The 21,140-nt window shown below is 39.3% G+C and overlaps 1 protein-coding gene, 1 long non-coding RNA gene and 1 other non-coding gene across 3 annotated transcripts in view; 1 reads left to right on the top strand and 2 right to left on the bottom strand.

Annotated features, from left to right (window-relative positions):
* Positions 1-3,607: 3,607 nt before the first annotated feature.
* Positions 3,608-5,518, bottom strand: LOC116987077. Its single transcript, XR_004415629.1, has 2 exons — positions 4,577-5,518; positions 3,608-4,000 (listed from the first exon to the last, which is right to left on the bottom strand). It is a non-coding gene; the product is annotated as an uncharacterized LOC116987077 (long non-coding RNA).
* On the bottom strand, positions 4,123-4,191 carry LOC116970566. Its single transcript, XR_004411185.1, has one exon. It is a non-coding gene; the product is annotated as a small nucleolar RNA SNORD123 (small nucleolar RNA).
* A 5,794-nt stretch (positions 5,519-11,312) lies between the features above and the next one.
* Positions 11,313-21,140, top strand: part of sema5a (semaphorin 5A) — a 195,175-nt gene continuing 185,347 nt past the window's right edge. Inside the window, exon 1 of the mRNA XM_033042966.1 lies at positions 11,313-11,622. The gene's annotated coding sequence lies outside the window, so the exon portion shown is untranslated. The remainder of the gene's footprint in view (positions 11,623-21,140) is intronic.

Here is a 21,140-nt window from a genome sequence, read left to right as displayed (position 1 = left end):
AGTATGCGATGTAGCATGCAGCCACAAGACTTGGAATTGTGGAAGGGTAAAAGCTAGAGTGCATTCTTTCCCTCATTAATTCTAAAGAGGAAGAGAAAAATGATGAAGAGTATGATAAGAGTACAATGCACAATCTGGTCTCTCTTCGTGCCTCCCCATGCCGTTAGCACAATGTAATGCTGAAAATGGGATACAATGCTGAACCAATGCAGCAACTGGACCCACTCACCAATAGCCATAGCACCACCCCACACTCTAGTGCCTGTTAATTTAAGACTTCCCACTCAACACCAATCAAGGTGGAAGATAATGTGCCACTCAGCAACCGACAATATTATAATGGTAAAGGAGGCTGGAAGAGCAGCAATTCCATCTCTCGATAAATAAAAGCCTTTGCTTTAGTTTATCTTTTTTTATGTATAGAACCATTTCTCCTTTTTTCTTCCTTAATTTCTTTGTAATCCGTTGCTGAATTATAAAACAATCAGACCTATTTTTATTTTGGCAATAATATGTGCCTCTTCCTTTAATCTAAATTCTCTTTTATCTTTGATGTGGCAAGAGATGAAGAGTTAGGATAATGAGCAAGTATTCAATCTGGCACAATGTGACTAATAGGGTGATCTATGTTGGGGTCATAGCCATTCATCTTATTTATAGACAATTTAGATGAGATTGTGAGCTTGGTTTATCACTGGCAAAGGATGAGCATTGTCAGCAGTGTCGATTGAAGCACTAAATTAGAAGAAGGCATTGATTAAATGAATGGGCCAAATACTTGTAAACGCACTGCAATGTGGGCAAATGCGAGGTCATCCACATTGAGTTTAAAATGAAATAATAAGTGCTTTTTAAATGATGTGGTGGGAAGCATTGAAGGTCTTGTGAGATTATAGATTTTAGTCGAGTTCATAAAACATTTCCGAAAGAGTGCATGTAAATTTACCAAAGTAACACCAAGATTCTTGGGGTAAGGTTGCACAGTTAGATTATACAAGTGGAGTAATATTATCGGGAATTTAGAAGGGGCAACTTGGACTAAAATGTTAAGATATTACGGGTAATGAAATTTATTGGATAATGAAAGAAGATTTACATTAACTGGCTGTTTAGTCTAGAACTTAGGGCACAGTTTATAGATTGTAGCCAGACCTTTCAAACGGGGAAATATTTTGTGTCTCATATGTCTCATAATTTTATATATATCTATCAGGTTGCCCCACAACCTCAAATGCTCCAGAGAAAGTAATCTAAATTTGTCTAACCATGTGTACACTGCTCTGAAAGGTTAGTTCACATGTGATCCAAGGAGAGATAGCTGAATGGATAAAAAATTGATTTAATGGAAGGTAGCAGAGGGTAATTGTGGAAGGTTGCTTTTCAGACTGGAGGCCTGTGACTAGTGATGTGCCATAGAGTTTGGTATTGGGCCCATTGCTGGTTATCATCTGTATCAATGATTTGGATGAGAACCTTCAAGGCATGATTAGCAAGTTTGCAGATGACACAAAAGTGGGTGGTATCGGAGATAGTGAAGATGGTCGTCAAAAATTGTAGCAGGATCTTGATCGGTTAGGTGGGCTGAGGAATGATTGTTGGAATTTAATACAGAGAAATAAAAGGTGTTGCATTTTGGGAGGTCTAAGAAGCGCAGCACCTACACAGTGCATGGCAGGACTTTGGGGGAGTGTAGAGCGGAGGGATCTTGGAGTTCAGGTACATAGTTCTTTGAAAGTGTCATCACAGGTAGATAGTGCGGTCAAGAAGGCTTTCAGCACATTGACCATCATCGGTCAGAGTACTTAATATAGAAGATGGGAGGTCATGTTACATGTTATATAAGACTTTGGTGAAGCCACATTTAGAGTATTGTGTTCAGTTTTGGTTGCCATGTTATAGGAGAGATGTTGTCATGCTGGAAAGGGTGCAGAGAAGATTTACGAGGATGTGAAGAGTGTTTTTTGTCAAATGTTCCAGATAGAAATGTGAAATTTACTTGCAGCAGCACAACAGAATATGTAAACATGCTGCTAAGACTCGAGGGCCTGAGCTATAGGGGGAAGTTGAGCAGACAAGGACTTTATTCCTTGGAGTGCAGGAGGATGAGGGGTGACGTTATAGAGGTGTACAAGATCATAAGATGAATAGATCAGGTAAATGCAAAGTATTTTGCCCAGTGTAAGAGAATCAAGAACCAGAGGACATAGGTTTAAGGTGAGGGGGAAAGATTTATTAAGAACTTGAGGCATAACTTATTTACACAAAGGGTGGTGGGTATATGGAGCAAGCTGCTGGAGGAGGTAGTTGAGGCAGGTACCATCATAATGTTTAAGAGACATTCGGACAAGTTCATGGATAGGATAAGTTTAGAGGGATATGGGCCAAGTGCAGGCAGGTGTGACTAGTGTAAATAGGGCATGTTAGTTGGTGTGGGCAGGTTGGGCCGAAGGGCCTGTTCCCACGCTGTATGACTGTGACTCTTTCCTTGGAGCTTATACTGTGTATTCTAGGCAGCATTCTGGTAAATTTCATCTGCACCCTCTCAATAGCCTCCACATACTTCTTGTTAATGGGGCATCTGGAACTGCACACAAACCCGAAATGTGGTTTCACCAAATTTTTATAAAACTGCAGCAGGATTTTCTGATTCTTGTACTCCATGTCCTGACTGACGGTAAGCATACGATTTGCCTTCTGTATCTACTTACGTTGTTACTTTCAGGGAGCTATGCACTTGGACTCCAAGGTCCCTCTAGACATCAATGTTAAAAATTGTGCCATTACCTATATACTTTCCCCTTACATTTGACTTCCCAAAGTGCAACACCTGACACTTTCTCAGATTAAAATCCATCTGCCATTTAGTTCACCCATTTCTGTAGCTGATCTGTATCCACTAGACACTTTGACAGTCTTTCTTACTGTCTGCGACTCCTTCAATTTTGGTGTTGTCTGCGAACTTACGAACCTGACCTAAATTCACAGAACTCCAGAAAGAATGAAACTCTTCCACCACTATTGTCTTCTATGAGCAAGCCAGGTTCTGAATCCCAACTACGAGGTCACCGTGGATCCCATGCATCTTAATCTTCTGGATCTATGAATCCAACAGTGATGTAATGAAATGTTGAGGGAAAAGGTCCAACCGCACTTTGGGAAAAATTAAGTTAAGAATCCATCTGTAGCTCAGGGGTGACTCTGGAGATAGGACCCCGTGGTGCAGAGCCTGAGTCACGGTGTCCACGCTGCTTAGCTTTCCACATTAGGAAAAGGTGCATGCGGGGGGCAGAGAGCAATTCTGGGGAGTGGAACAATCCTGGATGACCCATTCCAATGAAATAGCTGATTAAAATATCACTGTCGAATCTGCTTGTTTTTCAGGCTGTATCTGAACTGTATCCTGAAACCAACATTTCACCAAGTTAATAATGGGGCCAGTGATTTTACTAATTAGATGGAGAAAGGAAAATAATCCATGAATGTGGCAACATTTTAATTTTGGAAAACATACACTTTCATCAGCAGTATAATGTACTTGAAATTATGGAGTTTTCAATTTATACTCCCAACATTCAGTACTTAGCGAATAAGGAAACGAGACACAAAGTTAATTGTTTCCATTATACCTTTATTTAATCTGAATACATAATAATCTTTCACTGACGGCACAGTGGCACTGCAGTACAGTTGTTGCCTTACAGCGCCAGAGACCTGAATTTGATCCTGACCTCGGGTGCTGTCCGTACGGAGTTTGTAGGTTTCCTCTGTGACCGCAAGAGTTTTCTCTGGGTCCTCAGGTTTCCTCCCACATTCCAAAGATGTGCGTAGGTTAATTGACTTCTGTAAATTGTCTCTAGTGTGTAGGATAGAACTAGGGTACGGGTAATTGTTGGCCGTCGCGGACTCGCTGGGCCGAAGGACCTGTTTTCATGCTTTATCTCGAAAACTGAATAAGCATTCAGTGATAACACTGTTGGGATTGTAAATCCCATTCCCTCTTCTTTTGTAGGATATCCGGGGATGTTGCAAAATCAGGATATTAAAAAAAGAAAATAAGAGTGATTAATAGCAATTCATTTTCAATTCACATAGTTATTGTTGGAAATCTAGATGAAAAATAAATGTGAATCAGGAAATGGATGGCATCTTTGCATCAAATAAATTCAGATCCCCTTAATCATCATTTTCACACAGAAACAAAAAATGTACAGTATTCCATAATCATCCACCATATCTTCTTTAAATTGTTTATTAAAGAACTAAAACTTTACTGAAGAAAATGCATTTTTAATACATTCCATCATAGTAATTATTAAAAATTACTACCATTAAAAATCTGATTTATTTTAGCCACTAACAAACTACAATCAAATTAAGTATTTAACAATTTCAACTCAAAACTATTTACTAGGTGGAAGTTAAATACATGTGAACAGAAAAACATTAAAATATGAATTGCAAAGTTGGTGTAATACCTTAAACACTGTAAAATTATCTTTTATATATAAACTTAAAAAGTTGTCAATGGTTTTGTAGCTTATCTAATGAAATTAATTATGAATAATGTGAAACATACCGTCTAAAATTACCCAATCATAGGACCAGACGTAATAACACCTCGGCCATAGGATGATGTCCACCATGAGAGAGGTTTCCAGGGATGTTGCAAAATCCAGATGTAAGAAAAACAAATGTAAATGACTGATTAATACCAATGCATTCCCACTCTTGTACACATACCAATTGAGGCACAGAGACAAACAGAGTGAGTCAGAAAATAGATGTTGCCATCTGTTTAGGTTCCCTCAAATCATCATTTTAATTACAGAGATAAATACACTTCATCATGTTTACTGTTGGCCGTTATTGAAGTACTTGTTTCCAATGTTAAGCAGCAAACTGTTGAAGGAGCTTGATGCATGAAAATTCATGGCCACAGACAGCTGGCAGCCACTAGCTGGGTGTCCTGATCTTTTGTGACTGGATCAAGTGACACATCTCACAAACGATCTCACTACACATTTCAACTGAGAATCTTATTTTTTCTTTCTAATTTGCAGAATACTTTTCTGATGAGGATGATCTCTGTTCACCCTGTGCCTACCAATGCACACAGTTCTAGGACCAGGGCAAAATTCTTCAGCATCCATCACATTACTCTCATTTAGCGAATTAAAGTGTGTACCAATCATTTGCAGAAAAGTAGTACCAGTCTGTGTTCACCAACCAAGAATCAGCCTGTGAGTACCTTATGATGCCTTTATTCAGCGCCTTTGTGTGGGCAGGGGCTGGGTTATTCGCTGATGATTGCTTAAACCTATTTGCAATTTCACAGCAAATGAAATAGACCGTATCTGCATCCAGCAATGAGCTAGACAAGATTCATATTTGGGCAGATAAGTGGCAGTAACATTCATGCCACAAAATACCAGGCAATGTCCATCTCCTTCGAGAGGGAGTTTTACCACCTTGATGTTGAAGCTGTGCAATTTATTCAAAGTTGATATATATATATATATATATATATATATATATATATATATATATGTGTGTATGTATATATGTGTGTATGTATATATATATATATATATATATATATAGGATGACATTTTATTCATGAATGAATGAAGTTTCTTGCCTGTTTATGTCAATATTGAGATCACAAAGCAAACAGTCTTTCCTTATAGGATCTTGTCCATTATGGTATGGTTCTCCAGAGCTGTTGGGAGAGTCCAGATATCAAAAAGTAAAACAATGATTGATGCTAATTGATTTCTAATCTAATATAAATTCTAATGGAAGTTTAAAGAACCCACAATAAAAATCAGAAAATAGATGGCATCTACAGGTAATTACAGATTCCACAAATCATCACTGTGTATTCCATTAACATCAATACTGTTCTTTTTAATGTAATTGCTGTTGAAATGTTTCAACAGAACAAGAAAAATGCCATTTTAAACTGCTTTGTAAAAGATGTTCATGAAATTAATGCCTTGCTGGGTTAACAGTTGATTGTTTCTTCTCTAAATCAAGAGCTGGGATAGAGGAATTTGTTCTTCGAGCAAAGATTAAACAGACAGCACCTGTCCTCTAGAGTTTAGAAGAAGAAACAATGTGACTGAAAAGTACAAAATAATTTGGGGGAAGAGTTGATTCCCTCAGAATTCTGTTTCCTTTAGTTGGCTTTCATCAGGCCTTTTGTAACTTGAAAGTGAACTCCAGATCCATTTTGACTTCAAAATGATACAAAGTGCTGGAGTAACTCAGCAGGTTAGGCACAGCTGACCGACATGCTGAGTTACTCCAGCACTTTGTATTTTTTTGTGTATTAACCAGCATCGGCAGTTCCTTGTTTCATTCTCCCTTCTGACTTATTTGGGAGATGTCGTGTGTGCTCCTTTTAAATATGCAAATCATCTATCAATGAGGACCCTAAACTCAGAGGAATCAAGAGGGGGAGATGATTTAGATGCAGCTCAAATATTTGGTAAGTTCAAAAACATGGCATTTGTATGTTTTAATTTCACTGTTTGTACAAATTATTTGTAGAAAAATGGGTTAATAATAGAAGCACATGAAAATGCAGGCTGAAATCTTGAGAAAAAAAGATTATTATAGAACTGATCCAGATAATATCCTTCCATTCTTGAGTAGAAAATAAAGTGATGGAGGAACTCAGTGGGCCATGCTGCATTTGTGGAGGGAAATGGACAGACGGAGTATTGGGCTGGGACCTTTTTCCAGTCTGACTAAATATTGTTTTCCTATTTCCTTCACAGATGCTGCTACTCCTTCTCAGTTCCTCCAACACTTTGTTTATGCGGTGCTGGCTCGAAGGACCAAATGGCCTACTCCTGCACCTATTGTCTATTGCTTAAGAATGGAAGCACATTAGTGGATCAGATCTATAATATAAAGTAAAAAGTTAGTTTGATCATTAGACCACATCTATTCTGCATGAAAAAAAGTTTGTTTCCTCACATCTTCCTGGTATCCTTTACATAAAGCTTTATTTTTTTTGCTCCCTTTTCTTGAACCATCCGCTTATGGGAATAACCTCTCAATCTACCCTTTCAGAACCTTTTATTATCAAATCTTTTTCAGCCATTTTTGTTTCAATGAGAACGATCCTAGCTACTTCAGCCTGACCTCAGTCCATATTTTTGGTACAACCACGGTTGATTCTCTCATATGTTGGTGATGTCTGGTTTTGGCTTTGAGCTTTTACTATGTTACAAAAAATAGATCCTGTATTTACTATACTAAAAACAGAAAATGTTGGAAACTCTCTACATGTCAGGCAGAATCTGTAAGAAAAAAGAAACCATGTCAACGTTTCACATCTGAAACTCTGTCAGAACAGGGAAAAGATGCATTTATACTGCTGAGGCCTGCAGTTTGAAGGGTATCAGAGAATCTAAATACAAACATTCCCGGAAAACGTTTTGTACAGGACCTGTGAGCATGTTAACTTATTCCATGCCATGCCAGCTTCAGTGATCCATGTCCAGTGCTGACCTCCAGTTCTGTCTGTGGGGAATTTGCATTTTCTGTGACTGCATGGGTTGCCTCCAGGTACTCTGGAGTCCTCCAAACCCCTTCACAAATGTGTAGGTTGGTGGATTAATTGGTCACCTAAATTGTCCCTAGTGTGTAAATGATGATATAATTGGGAGGGTGAAGTAGATAGGATTGTGGGAAGAATAGTCAGGGTATGGTTAGTGTAAAATGGATACTTGATGGTCTGCATTGGCTAAGTGAGCTGAAGGGCCTGTTTCCATGCTAATCCTGCTATTCTTGACATTGCCAATTTTGAATTCATTTTTCTGAGTCTAAAACTTATCAATGCAGGGAATGTAAAGAAAGCATACTATGGAATGGAAAAACTGAAGAACAAAAATAAATTCTCTATAGCCAATAACTGCATTTTCTAATTATAAATATGGAAGATTGCAGATGTATGTATCAATGCAATATTTTATGAATTGAATTATAAGGAGAGACTAGGTAGGCTGGGTCTTTTTCTGATCGAGCATAGGATGCTGAGGGCGCTTTATATAGAAGTTGGCAGGTCATGTTGCAGTTGTATAAGATGTTGGTGAAGCTGCATTTAGAGTATTGTGTTCAGTTCTGGGCACCATGTTATAGGAAAGACTAGACTAAGTGGGACCCGTTGGGTCCCAGCTTCACATGGGAGGGCTGGTACCTCAAACCAATATTCCACCTCTCCACCAATTCCAATATACACACACACACTCACATACACACACCCTCCACCTCACTCACACACACACACTCTCACACACACACACACACACACACATGCACATACACTCACACATACACACACACACACACACAGACTCACTCACACACGCAGACTCACACACCATATATATGACAGTAAACTTTCTTGAATCTACTCACACGGCTGAGCGCGGCCTCTCCACTGTGAGGCTTCCGCAGTCAGCGGAACCTCTGCAATCAGCGTGACCTCTGCACTTACCGGAAATTACGCAATCAGCGCGACCTCTGCACTCACCGGAAATTACGCAATCAACGCGACCTGTCCACTGTCACGAAATGAGCTGGACTTTTGGACTAAACACAGTCGGAGCTAATAAAGCATTTATTCCTTCCAAACACAGTCGGACCTAATAAAGCATTTATTACTTCTAAATACAGTCGGACCTAATAAAGCATTTATTCCATCCAAACACAGTCGGACCTAATAAAGCATTTATTCCTTCCAAACACAGCCAGAGCTAATAAAGCATTGCAGTTTCAAGCACAGGCAGGGCAGCAGGCCAAAACAACTCATGGCATTGTCATTAAGGGCTAACAAATCATTTATTGCAAGTACATTGCAGACACACAGTTCAGTTGATTCACAGCTTAGAATGACAGTCGTGGCTTCTCCCTTGCGATCTTGCAGAGTGACTGACTCACGTCCAGGCATCCGGGGTTTTATAGTCCTGAACCCCCAGAAGGGGCGTTACCTTCACCGCTGTGATTGACAGGCGAGGGAACCAATCAGTTGATCTCAAGGTTTTTTAAACACTCATAACTTTTTTATTTTTCATCGATGGGAAAAATCCTCGGGGCTGGCTCAGTGGAGTAGGACTGTGAGTAAGATGGCCAAAAATCACAGCGATACAGGGTAGCGTTTTTCTACAGCACTGACAGGAAGTGTTCAAGATGGGACTTTGAATTATAAAGATGTTGTCAAGCTGAAAAGGTTACAGAGATGATTTACGAGGATGTTGCCAGGACTAGAGGATCAGAGCTATATGGAGAGATTGCGTAGGCTAGGATCTACTCCTTGGAGCACAGGAGAATGAGAGGTGATCTTATAGAAGTGTATAAAATCATGAGAGGAATAGATTGAGTAGATGCACAGTCTCTTGCCCAGAGTAGGTGAATCAAGGACCAGAGGACATAGGTTTAAGGTGAAGGGGAAAAACTTTAATATAAATCCGAGGGGTAACCTTTTCACATAAAGGGTGGCCGTGCATTGAACAAGCTGCCAGAAGAGGTAGTTGAGGCTGGGACTATCCCAGTGTTTAACAGTCAGACAGGTACGGGGATCGGACAGGTTTGGAGAGATTATGGACCAAACGCAGGCAAGTGGGACTAGTGTAGCTGGGACATGTTGGCCGGTATGGGCAAGTTGGGCCGAAGGGCCTGTTTCCACACTGTATCACTCTGGGTGCATTAACTCATGAGGGGCACTGATAGGGTGAGTGACGTCGTGGCGATGACGTGGCTGGTAGGGCTTGTCGTTCTTCTCGCGCCCGGCAGCGATGGTTGGGGCGCAGGGAGCGCGAGCTGCTGTCGCCCCCCGGGGATCCAGGGTCATCGCGCTGCGGTGCAGACCCCTGGGTTAAATGTATGAAGGATTCAGTGTGCAGCAATCTGGTCCTGATCACCACTGTGCATCGCCAGCCAGCACCACTACACTGCAAACTGTATCATTCGACCAACAGTTGATTCTGATGATGAAACGTTAACTCTGATTCTGCCCGGTACTCGTTGCCTGAGCGTCTCAGTGTCTCCAGCATATACTCTTGTTTTTGTCATTTTATGTTGCTGGCTTCGCTCAGTAACTGGTATTTTAACCCAGAGCTTCTCAGTGTTTCCAGCATTTGCTCTTTTTTTTGTCATTTTATGTTGCTGGCTTCGCTCAGTAACTGGTATTTTAAGATGACACGTAAAGGATAACACGTCAATGAAGGATGGGCTCGCCCGTTACAGCAGATGTGATTCTGATAGTTACATTATTTTAGCATCCATTACAATTACATTACAGAAAAAAAAGTATTATGACACAACGACGGCCATTTGGCCCATCGAGTCTATGCTGTTTCCTCGTGGAGTAATCCCAAAAGTCCCAAATAAACTTTTTAAAATCCCAAATAAACGTTTTCTAATTATGTTTCCAACAACCCAGCAAGTGGTAAATTCTACACCACTATACGTTTTTTTTGTATTCCCAATGTATTTGTAATCTGAAACTTTATATTTGTGTGCCAGCAAAATATGTTAACAGGACAATTTCTCTCTATTACCCCCCCCTTCGACACCAGACGTGGTCGTATTAACTTATTTTAGATCTGCAAAAGTTTACTCTAATGTGAATGCCAGCTTCTCCAGACTTATTTCCCCCTTAAAACCCCTGCAACCTATCCGATAAATATTTTGAGAATTATTGCAACAGTAAAACTTTCATATTTGGTACAGCTCACCAAAAGAATAAGAAGTGAAAATTCAAATGTTTTGTTTGTAAATGTAGAAACGATCCAAGAGTTATTATTTGCAGTTAACTTTATAAGTTATGAAAAATAAAAATACTTAACATTACACTATGTTTTCATCTGATATAATATAACTATGTCATTAAAACGTCCAGTGCATTCGTTGCGATAACAATTTACATCAAAATAGCAGTAAAAATATAAAATAGATGTTTAATGTTCTAACAAAGCAAAACTTTTCACTTTTAACAGTAGGACCGTTGTTAAACTTTCAGCAGAATTACAATATCAATAAGAAATCCAAGTTCAAAATCATTAAAAATTATCTTACATTTGATATAATGATATATAACTAAGTATAGTTTGAATAAATGTACCTGTGCAAATTGCAGAGTGAGACTGGGACCGAGCAATGCCACGTCTCAGAGGCTGCAAACTGCTGGAATGTGCTAACCCGAGCTGCGGGGGTCCTGCTCCACTCTCATAGGGAAGAGAGGTTAGTGACGAGGCAACTATATGCATCTCGCGGCATGTATGGTATTCAACCACGGAAAGTTACAGTTAGTTTTACTGGATAGGAGCGGCATTAGCACAGTAAATACGGTGACTTTGATGTATGTTGTGAAGCACTCCCCTTTTTGAGACGGCACCATTTAATAGCGTCCTTCTTGTAACAGGACTGGCAAGAGTGAGGGGAGCGAAGCAGTGCGATTCAGAGAGGCAGCAGCAGGCACAGCACAGCACAGCACAGCACATGTAGCCACTTCAACTGCCACAAACTCCTCAGCAAGTTTTAACTCTGGATTGTGGTTGTATTGTATTTCAATAACTATATCTACGTTTGGGAAGTTGGAGTATTTACTCGGTGAGTCCAGGACGTACGTATTTAATACTACAATATCGGGATGAATTATTTTGTAGAAAGAGCTTTGAACTGCTTGTGTAGTGCGAGAAGTTTTACAACAATAATGCACGTATACTAGTCTCCGCGTGAACGTGTGGAATCTGCTCTCGGTTCTGAATTGCGTTGTTTATAGAGAAATTTACTCTAAAATAGATCTGATGTTGTTCTGGAGATTATAACACAATGTCCATTTATTATGAACTATCTTGATTCAAGCAGTACCATATTTAGGTAAGTAATTCTTTCAGGTGTCGTTTGTTTCTGCTGATTCAGTCGCAGTTTTAATTTTGAAATGAACATTTAAATGAATTGCTTAAGAATAAAAGTGCAATTTACTGGTACTATTTACTGCAAATTGTGGATTTATTGAGTAGATTGCCAGTTTGTAGAATTAGATCTCTGCGGATATTTATAGAGCCGTGTAAAAGTAATTTGAGATAAATGAACACTTTATAAGAATTCCTATTTCGAAGGAAACAGCACGTTTAAGGCTCGAACACATATATTTCCATAATTTAGTGTATGCTTATCTTTAGGGGGGGGGGGGGGGGGGGGTAGAGAGTTTAACTCCCTTCTACTTTTCTGCTTTGAAGATATTTAAATAGGGTGCATTCTTGCGTGAAATCAGCTACGGATCCGCTCCGTTGCTGATGCTTGATCATACAAATCTGCTGTTTGCACGCGTGAATTTAGTCTCATTTCTGAACTCCACGGTGAACTCAATTATCTCTCATTAGAAGTAGCTGTGTTAAATGTATCTTCGCGGGGGATTGTTTTACAACTTGATGCTTAATCTCCATACGTTTTGTGATTTCCTGGTACAGAATTTGTAAGGTTTGGCGCAAAATACATCTATTCTATCTAAATGATTGACGATGGTATAGAGTAACAATACTCCATTCAGATTTTGGTATTGCTGAAGAGATTGTTAACGACCCAGGCTCCTGTTGTGGAGACAACTGAAGTCTGACGTTAGCACAGCCAGGGGTCGCTGTTGAATATGATGAGGAAGGATCAGATAACAAGCAAACACAAAACACTGAAAACCAGAACCTGTCGGATTTGTATCGTCGAGACTGTCATCGCTGCAGCATTTACTTGCTTTAAAACACGTTTGGTTTAATAAGATTCGAGTGTTCGGTTTAGTAGATGAAAGCGGCGCATGATATATTCAGTATGTGATTTAATTAATAATATTAATGAGGTGGCGTGTTGGAACACGCTCGTCCGAATTTTAACCTAGAATGCAATTCACTATGAGCGTACTTCAATTTAATCGTAAATACCGGAAATAAAAACACAGAAGGATCATTATGTAAAATAATATATAATTTATTTTAGAATCGAGATTGTTCCAGTTAAGAAGTAGGGGTGATAGATTTTTAATCTTCACCGGTACATTTATTTTATCGTGTAATAGTTTTGTACAATCATGTGTTATATTGTTCAACAGATATTCTAGAAATTATTAGAGTTGCAGTATGTATATACTAAACGAATATTTTCCAAACCTGTGTGACAGCTAATCTTTGCTAAAGTATGTGGAATTCTTCACGAATGTTTGACATGCATCATACTTTATGTAGCTTGGAATAATAGGGTACACCTTGCGATAAACAGTATTGCAGCTTTTTATGTCAACTTTGAGTCGCTTTGCTTTGGAAATTTGCCGTGACATACTATATGACCACGTCAACAAAGCCCCTTTATCAGAAGAGATCAGCTTAGCGGCCCTGAATTGCAAGAAGTCAATTGTTTAAAATGTGCTGGCAGCATTGCTGTGTGGCTGAACATTCTGCAGCATTAAGACACGATTTTGTTGTGAAACAGGTTGCTGTTTGAATCGGTCTGTGTCCTGTGATCTCTATTTATCGTTTTCATACATGTGTGTACAATAGAATGAATGGCACTGGTACACTTTTAAATCATCTGTTGTTCCTAGCTTAAACAACTTGATCAAGAAGGCGATTGACTTCATTAAAATGACACTAAATTGAATATCATTTGAGAAAAATCTTAGCTGTTTAATTTTCCTGTGCTAATGGGTACATTATTTTATCTGATGTCGATGTTTATTTCTTAACTTTGAAAGTAACAGGTTTTCACGTGCGGTGTTACAGGTTATGTCAAATAACTGGCATTTTGAGAAACGTGAGTTGTGTGGAATTAAATTTGTGGCACAAAATGTACAGACTCATGGAATCAGGACTCCTTTCTGCACCTTAGAATAACATATTTGATGTAATCTACCATGGCATATTTCATAAATCTAATCAAATTACTGACTTCTGCCTTTGTCAAATTGCATTTGTTATCTCCCATTATTAAATTCTTCTGTCAGGAGGAGGTACCTGTGTATTGCTACAGCTTAATGTCAAATAATGGCATTATTTTGTTGCAGATTTTGTTTGCTTCAAATTATGTTGTGGGTGACTGATAGCTCTGCTGCCTTTTAAAATGTACTCTAGGATTTCAGAGCTCTTTCAATGAAGTGGAAATGGAAAAGGTAAACTAATTCTCTAAAGACATGAGTCATTCCAATCGAACCGTTCATCACTATCTTTCTGCTTTATGATTCATTGCATGAGTCAGTTGATATTTGCAAAGATCAAAGCAAAGCATGAGAAATCACTTTAACCATCTTTATGTTGTGATTGCATAAAATTGTTTAATAGTGTACTTGCTCGTCAGAAAATAAGACTTTAGTAATCTGAACAAAACGGAGACCTTTACGACAGCCATTATTCCAAAGTATATGTTGTAACTGACCTTCTCTGTAGGAAACAAAGTATTTGAATTGCTGTGAATGTTCAGTTCTGTAATCTTCGGGGCAAAGAAGACCAGTGGTGTGCTACACATTGGAAGGAAGTCATGCATTGCTAAAGGGTACATTTAATGACCTTTGGCACATGTTAAACCACCTTATTTTCAGTCCAGCTGCCTGTCATGCACTATGGCGCCCTATGTAATAGACAATAGGTGCAGGATTAGGTCATTCGGCCCTTCGAGCCAGCACCACCGTTCAGTATGGTCATGGCTGACCACAATCAGTACCCCTGCCTTCTCCCCATATCCCCTGACTCTGCTATCTTTAAGAGCTTTCTCTTGGAAGTATCCAGAGAACTGGCCTCCACTGCACTCTGAGGCAGAGAATTCCACAGACTCACAACTCTGTGTGAAAAAGTGTTTCCTCATCTCCGTTCTAAATAGCTTGCCCTTTATTCTTGAACTGTGGCCCCTGGTTCTGGACTCCCCCAACAGCGGGAACATGTAATATCAATGCAATGATGATACAACTGTTTCTACACTTGTCTTCTTTGTAGAGAGAGAGAAGATCTTATTTCCCCTCAAAGGTTTGTTGAGCAGATTAATGTTGTGTGAAGAGCCAACTTGCTTCTGTTACAATTTGTCTTATTTGTTGTAAAGGGATGTAAATGTAGCTGGGAAGTGTGGAATTTCCCAACTGTATCGGAACTAAGGATACATTAAAGATTCAAACATATGGGAAGGTTATATTGTCCTTTTAGAATATTAATAAACCCCATAAGGTATTGAGAAAATCTGTTGGATTTATTAGTATAAATTTGGTCATTTTCACTAGAGATTTATTTAATTAGTTAAATTTAAATTCAGCTGCTGTGGTAAGATGGGACTGAACTGGATGGAACATGCTGTCATCACAGGTGTTCCACGGCACTTGTCACTTTGCTTGTAACAGCACTACTTGTTATGGGGTATGTGTTATATGTGGGTATTGTTTTATGTGGTATCTGTGGGGTACATATTTATTATGTGTTGTATTGTTTTATGTGGGTTATGTGTAAGTGGGGAACCATGCACGACTGGACAGGCACTTAAGCATTTCACTACTGGTTATACCTGTATAATTGAGTATGTGACCAATAAACTTAAACTTGAAGATTTGAATCCATGTTTCCTGATCAATCAAGCCTCCGGATACTTGTCTATTATTACACTTGATCTTTTATCAATGGTAATCACCAGTGATTCACTGTTTCAGACTTTTGCAATATGTTGCAGTGTGACCTTTGCAATTCAGAAAGTTAGACCTCTTACTATTTGAGCCATTGTCACTTTAATATTTGAAGGAATACTTCTGGGATACTGAAAGGAAAGTTATGAAATTGGATGAAGCCAGGTGCTTTTGTTGTGTTGCAGTCAAATGCTGTTTGAAATCGAATTTGCCTTATTGTGGGTCTAGTACAATAATCTATATATATTTCATAGATTTTTCCATTTGTTTTAGACATTGCTCTGTACCGGAAAAGCACAGTCTTGAGAATTTACAAAAAATGAAAGATTCTTGCTCATCATAACATTCGTTCGCTCATGTGTCAGATGGCGTATAGCTCGCTGTTGGCTTCTGTTGTCGTCCAACATGTCACAGGGTGCCTCGTGTCGTAGTTTCCGGGGATAGCCACGAGGAGGCTTCTGTCATGATCCCCATCATAACATGAAAACAAAAAGATAATTAAAAAATCCATGTTGTCCAAACTATAATGGGATAAATATTTGAATGCATTACATTGCAGATGTTACAAAAGTGTCATGGTAAATAAATGAAAACCAGAATTAAGAAGTACTTTGAGGAAACTGAAATGAACATGGAAAGCATCCAGGATGGTTGAAACTATCGTGGAGACTATGAAGAACTCAACAATGCATGCTGATAATTAAAAAAACAAAACGTTTTTTCTTGTTTATTATTGTTGTACTATGTTGTACTCTAGAGTACATAATATTACATTATGTTGTGCTGCTGCAAGTAAGAATTTCTTTGATTTATCTGCGACATGACAATAAAACACTCTTGACTCGACTCTTGATAATAAGGAAATGGGAAGAGGTTCTGGTTGCTGAATGCCGGACCACAAATAACTAGGAAAATGTAACTTGCCTTATTCCTCCCTTTTCTTGTAGGCAGCCCTAAACCTCCCCATCCCATTGAATGGGTTCACCAATCATGTGCCAGATGTAGGATCCAATCATACTGGGGAATTTCAAAATCCTGACTGGTCATTGAACTCCATGGAGAGTCGAGTGACAGAGGGAGCTGAGAAAGTGCTGATAGAGCTTGGCAGTATGTTTGGGATTTCCTATTTTTGTGTGAGTGTCCGGAAATTTGCCAATGTATGGGGAACTGTGAATGAAACTTTTATTTGTAACATTATGTCGATCTTAAAAAACGAGTTTGGAGGGAAATCTTTCAACTGTATAAAACATTAGTTCAGCCACATTTGGACTACTGTGTGCAGTTCTAGTGAAAAGTGTTTTATTGTTATATGTCCCAGGTAGGACAACGAAATTCATACTTGCAGTAGCACAATAAAATATGTAAACATAGTACACTGTAAACAATATAATAAATGAGTTAAAAAAAGTTCAGTATGTGTATACACATACATTGTCCCTGTACCCAGAAAAGGCAAGGATTACTGGTCTTAATGACTACAGGCCTGTCGTACTGACCTCTGTGGTCATGAAGACCCTTGAAAGGCTTGTGCTGGCCAAGCTGAAAAATATCACTTCTGCAGTTTGCATATCGGGCCAATAGGTCTGTGGATGATGCAGTCAACCTGGGCCTGCACTTCATCCTCCAGCACCAAGACCACCAAGGGACCTATGCATGGATTTTGTTTGTTGATTTGAGCTCTGCATTCAACACCATTGTACCTGAGCTACTACACTCCAAACTTTCCAAGTTGACTGAGCCTGAACCCCTCTGTTGGTGGATCACCAGGTTCCTGACAGGCAGGAAGCAGCATGTGAGGCTGGGAAAGCACATCTTGGACCCGTAAACCCCCAGCATAGGAGCATCGCAAGGCTGCGTACTCTCCCCTCTTCTCTACTCTATCTACACCAATGACTGCACCTCCACTGACTTTTCTGTCAAGCTTCTCAAGTTTGCGGATGAAACAACCCTGATTGGACTCATCCAGGATGGGGAGGAATCTGCCTACAGACAGGAAGTGAAACGGCTGGCGTCCTGGTGCCTTCGTAACAACCTGGAGCTCAATGCTCTTAAGACAGTGGAATTTATTGTAGACTTTAGGAGTGCTCCCCCTCCCCTCACCCCACTCACCATCAACAACACCACAGTCACATCTGTGGAGTCTTTTAAGTTCCTGGGAGCCATCGTCTCCTAGGACATTAAATGGGGGGCCGCCATTTACTCCACAGTCAAAAAGGCACAACAGAGGATGTACTTCCTGCGGCAGCTGAGGAAACACAATATGCCACAGGCAATGATGGCCCAATTCTATATGGCCATCGCAGAGTCTGCCCTCACCTTCTCGATCATTGCCTGGTTTGGCTCAGCCACCAAGCACGACATCCGGAGGCTGCAGCGAATTGTCCCATCAGCTGAGAAGGTTATTGGCTGCAACCTTCCCCCCCCCCCCCCCCCCCCCCCCCCCCCCCCATCGACAAACTGTACACTGCAAGGGCCAGGAAGCAAGCGGGCAAGATCATCTCTGACCCCTCTCACCCTGGCCGCAAACTCTTTGATTCACTTCCCTCAGGAAGGCGACTCCGGACTGTCAAAGCTGCCTCAGCCAGACATAAAAACAGCTTTTTCCACAAGTAGTAGCTCTACTCAATAACCAAAAATCTTTTGCTCTGGTATTTTATTTAATGTTTTATTATTAATGTTTTATGTGTCATTCCTAACTGCCACTGCATGTCATGTCACTTGCGGGCGGAGCACCAAGGCAAATTCCTTGTATGTGAATATTTGGCCAATAAACTTATTCATTCATAAACAAACAAACATATAATAGTCACTACTATAAGAATGAATGTGGAGGTTATCGACAGGTGCAGAAGGGGTTCACCAGTATATTCCCTAGATTGGAGTGTATTGGAGCTATAAGGAGAGGTTGAACAAACTTGAATTATTTTTTCTGGAGAGTCAGAAGGAGCAATCATGGTATACAAAAACTGAGATGTAGATAGAGCTATCTTCCCAAGGTGGAAATGCCAAATACTTGAGACCAGAGGTTTAAAGTGAGAGGAGGAAAGCTTAAAGCAGATTTGCAAGGCAAGTTTTGTTTTTACACAGAGAGCTGCGGGTGGCTGAAATGCACTACCAGTGGAGGTGGTGGATGCAGATGTGGTATAATATGGTATTGAATACATGGTATAATCTATATGGCATATTGGTTCCAGTATGACAAAGTGTCTAGTACATTAATTATCTTGCAACACGATTGATGTGTTTCAGCGCTATTTTTGACAGTAAAGCTTGTGTGTGAGACACAGCAGTCATTATACAGGATGTGGATGTCATTTGCAAGGCCGGCATCTGTCATTGTCTCATGTAGGCATTAAAAAACCCAGATAACTTCAAAGCTCCATTTATTATAAACATAATGCTATCTATGTTAATGAAGATGAAGTAAACTCTTGCTTTCATTGCCTTGGCATACTATATCTTCTCATATCTTTAAAGTACAATTTCCACATGTCAATCAGGTTTACCAAACAACGTGCACATGCAATCTGAGCATCCATTCAACCTTCAAATGTAATCTAGCTGAATGAAAAGGCCTCTCTTTTCTTCATTTACTCATAATCTATATTGTACAGCCTCAATTATAATTACAAAATACAAATTGTTGGAGGAATTCAGCGGGTTGGATAGAATCTGTGGAGGGAAATGACAGGCATAAATTCTAGTCAGGATCTTTCTTCGCCCTATCTGTCCATTTCTCCTCATGGATGATCTTTAATCCACTGAGTTATTACAGTAGTTTGTTTTTTACTCAAGTTTCCTGCATCTGCAATCTCCTGTGTCTCTCTCTCGCAGTTAACTGTATGGTTGTGTTGAACAAATATTGTAGATTATTCTATATTATACACTTCAAGTATTACAATTTTAGATATGCATTTACTACTTTGAGAAGTTTTTTTACATAATATGATAACTAAATTTAGCAATTAACATGAATTAGAATGATCCTTGTGTTATAACTGGACTTAACTAATCTTCTGCATTTTACTGTGCAAAATCTTAACCTTGCATTGTATTCTAATGCTGACCTCTTCATATTGTTTGAGCTGGAAAGCCAAAGACACCATAGCTTATGGTAATCAACTCATTGTTAATTAACAAATAGTAGTAATTCTCTGATATATAAAATAATGTGACAGAAAAAGCATTTTTCAGAAGTATTAAAAACAAATGCCCAGGTAAGTTAAATTTTTAAACCGTGCACAGTTGTGCACTAAACTACACTTGAGGTGATCTTGTAACGTTTCAGAGTATATGACATTAATTAAGACGAGGCCTGTGAAAGATCTTTTCATTTCTTTTACTGTATTTCATCGCTTGCAAACTCAGAGCGCCAGTTTTGTATATTAATCTAAAAACTTGCATGCAAAACCTTTGTAATACAATTTTGTTCCGATCAGCTGGAGGGAAAGAAAGCAGATGAATTAGTTACTGAATGCTCTTACTTTTTTTTTTTTAATGGATATAAATTTCACATTCCATGATAACGATATAGTTCATGTTTATATGAATTTTTACTCTTTTGTGGCATGCTCCATAATCACTGATACCTATTTTGTTATTGATTACAATAATTTCAAACTGCAACTAAGTAGAAAATATTTTCTGATATGATTCTTGTATGAGGCATATTAGTCGTTATGCAGGATGTACTTGTCTTTGGAAGGTTGGCATCTGTTGCTGATCATGAGCTGTTCTAGTGAGTTAGTTGTGGGTGTAGTTGGAATAAAGTGTGAGAGTTTGAGGTGGTTTAGTAGGATTGGTTAAACTGGTTTGTAGGGCAGTTAAGATGCATCATATTTTCATTTTAAATCATTGGGACAAGAACCTACAAAACTACTTGACCCTACAGCTGTGACAGGTAAAATTGTAACCTTAAATGCACATTCCTAACTATCTGTGGTGATCTTTCACTCCCTTGCTGATCATGTATCTACCTTTAATAATTGACTCAATTTCCACCACACTTAAGGAAGAGAATTCCAAAGGTTCTGAGAGATAAATAAATTCTCATTATTAATCATCATTTTAAACAGTGATTCATAGTTCTAGATCTTCCTATGAGAGCAGCAAACACTCCTCTTTATCCAATGTCAGAATACAATGTGCTTCAATCAAGATGCCTCTCTCACTTCTGAATGACTCCCCCTCCCATTCCCATACTGACCTTTCTGTCTTGGATAATCTCCATTGTCAGAGTGAGGCCCAATGCAAATTGGAGGAGCAGCACCTCATATTTTGCTTGGATAGCTTACACCCCAACGGTATGAATATTGACTTTGTTAACTTCAAGTAACCCTTGCTTTCCTTCTCTCTCCATCTTTTCCCCCACCCTAGCTCACCGATTAATCTGACTGTTCTACTGATTACATTTTACATTGTATGCCTCGTTGACACCTTCCCCAGCTGACAATGTGCTTCTACATTTTCCTTGAACTTCGTCCCC

The sequence above is a fragment of the Amblyraja radiata genome, chromosome 2, assembly GCF_010909765.2.
Source record: "Amblyraja radiata isolate CabotCenter1 chromosome 2, sAmbRad1.1.pri, whole genome shotgun sequence".
NCBI classification, from domain to species: Eukaryota; Metazoa; Chordata; class Chondrichthyes; order Rajiformes; family Rajidae; genus Amblyraja; species Amblyraja radiata.
The sequence above is the reverse complement of the archived record's forward strand: the minus strand, read 5'-3'. Positions and strand labels throughout refer to the sequence as shown.